This window comes from Sinocyclocheilus grahami, unplaced genomic scaffold (assembly GCF_001515645.1).
Source record: "Sinocyclocheilus grahami isolate Dianchi unplaced genomic scaffold, SAMN03320097.WGS_v1.1 scaffold180.1, whole genome shotgun sequence".
Classification (NCBI taxonomy): Eukaryota; Metazoa; Chordata; class Actinopteri; order Cypriniformes; family Cyprinidae; genus Sinocyclocheilus; species Sinocyclocheilus grahami.
In genome coordinates this window covers 1323496-1325892 of record NW_015505359.1, presented here as the reverse complement: position 1 = coordinate 1325892, position 2397 = coordinate 1323496, and the positions used below count along the sequence as shown (strand labels likewise).

At 36.8% G+C, this 2397-nt stretch overlaps 1 long non-coding RNA gene across 2 annotated transcripts; it reads left to right on the top strand.

Moving 5' to 3' along the window:
- The first annotated feature begins 440 nt into the window (after positions 1-440).
- On the top strand, positions 441-1253 carry LOC107594188 (uncharacterized). Of its 2 annotated transcripts, none has more exons than XR_001610150.1 (4): positions 441-525; positions 612-745; positions 844-908; positions 1100-1253. It is a non-coding gene; the product is annotated as an uncharacterized lncRNA (long non-coding RNA). The 2 variants fall into 2 exon arrangements; XR_001610151.1 differs by having other exon boundaries at positions 452-525; positions 618-745.
- Positions 1254-2397: the final 1144 nt, after the last annotated feature.

Sequence of the window (2397 nt, the reverse complement as noted above, 5' to 3'; positions counted from 1 at the left end):
CACGTGACAAATCAGATCTTCAATTAATTTGGCCAAATCAGATCACTTAAAGCTGTTCACACCAAGAACAAGAACTATAATGAGAACTATTTTAGCATCCACACCAACAGACGATACTGTTCTGTTTATTATAAGCATGCGCTGTGGTTATGTTGTCTGCCATAAAATGCTCAAGCTCTTTAAAGTTTGGTGGATTCTGATTGGCTGTCAATGTTTTTATTGTTCATCAGCTGGAAAAAAATAATTGTTCTGAAAGAGATTCCAACGATATTGTTCCTCTGTGTCATAAAATGTTAACTCTGAAATGTTCCTTTCATTCTGTTAAAATTACACACACAATTCTGCCTTTCTCTGCCTATTTCTTTTCATCTTATTCCTTTACTCCCTCACTCACTTACACATTATTTTATGCTCTGTTGTAAGGTAAAAACTGAGACTTTGCATGATGGCCTTTTCTCAGACTCTGAATCTGATGTATACAGATGAACTCAGGAGCCTGCGAGAGCCAGGGAACTTGAGCTTGAAGTATATAATTATAACTGCTTAATTTATATGTTTAAACAACAATAATAATGAAACATGGGGTCAATAAATATTTTCTTGTTTTACAGCTGAAGACCAAAAACACAAAGAAAATCAGTCACAGCAAGCCAGTCAAACCAGTCCTGATGAATGAGGAATGAACATGGCCTTCTTGTGCACAAACAGAAAAGACAGAAAGCTGAAAAGTTGCACATTTTCATTGGTATGTCTGTATTCAATGCAGTTATGTGTGGTACAGCATTGATGTTGATCTCTCAAAAGACTCTTCAAGACAAATCATTTTTCACATATATTTTATAGCTCCTAGAATGAGCAAATCAGCTGTGCATCATCTCTGGGATTTGGGCAGAAAATGACTGAATATGGTGAGTACTGACAGGTGAAAAGTTGCACATTTGCATTGGTATGTCTCTATTCAATGCAGTTATGTGTGGTACAGCATTGATGTTGATCTCTCAAAAGACTCTTCAAAACAAATCCTTTTTCACATATGCATCTTTTCATAGCTCCTACCTGGAGTTAATGTTGACTTATAGTTTTGTCTGTTTGTGTGAAGGAAGATGAAGCCAGTTGATGAAGATATCAATTCAATGGCCACCAAGTACTGCACTGCTGCCTGAACCCATCAGGTATCTGCTGTGAAGACTGCATTCACAAACAGCTCTACTGTGACAGCGCAGATGTTACGGCCCATAAAAGTAAATTTCACAACTGAAAGATAGTTGTGGAGGGATTCTTTTGACCCATACCTCCAACAAAAGATGAGCATGCACATTACTGATGTTTAGCACCTGAGGAGGCCAAAGATGAGGAATATTTGACACAGAGACACAAATTAGGTATTTTATATTAAGATTTTTTGCATTGCATGAATCGTATGGCTTTTGCATCATAAACCACACACTGTCTGTACCTTGTTTTACTGAATGACACATTGACATTGTGTGATAGTACAATGAAGTATCAGTATGTACTGGTTGTTTAAATTGGTGTCTTTGTTTACTGTCAACACTGTATTCTTGCTCCTGATCTAATTAAATAAATGGTGCCCATTCCAAATGGGCACTGATGTAGATATTTTTGTGGGTCTAATCTTATTCAAAGATAACCATGACTTGCAACTTACATATTGGCAAGTTGCTGAAAAGACAATCTTAAAAATGTGACTCGGCACAGTTTGTTGTCCATGATGAGAATAGATCTGTGTATGTTTTACTGCACTTCCATCCCCAGGGGCCCAGTAGAGTCCCCTGGAAGAGCAAAAAATTGAATATTTCAAATGGCTGTAAATCAAAGTCTGATTATAGTTTTAAAGATACATTTGGCAGGACAGCTACTTATGCTATGTTAACGAAATAATGTTGGACAGAGTTTTCAAACATATATGGAAAGGTGGTATAAAGGTGTTTAAAAAAGTGCTCTTAGTAAAATACCAAATTTCAGCCTGCCTCTTAAATATGTCATAAATGTTTGCACAATGAACGTGTTTAGATGACCCTTTGTTCAAAAAGATTGTATTTTCCCTCATTTTACTATTAAACATTTTAAACTACATTACCCATAAGCCTCTGCCATTCTATCGCTAGAACGCAAAAAAAAAAGTGGCGCTGGTATTTGTAGTTTAATGAAGTTATGCTTAGGGTTAGGGTTACGATCTCGGTAAAGAGGTAATTTCTCACGCCATAGCCACACTACATTGTTAACTGAAGGTATTACTGACGTAATAATAACAGCAAAATGGACTTTGCAACATTAAGCGGTTTTTAATTTGGGTCAAAAGATAGTCCAATCACAGCGAGTTCTGAGAGTGCCAAGGGAACTTCAAAGCCAATGGCAACCCAGTTGAGCAGAGGC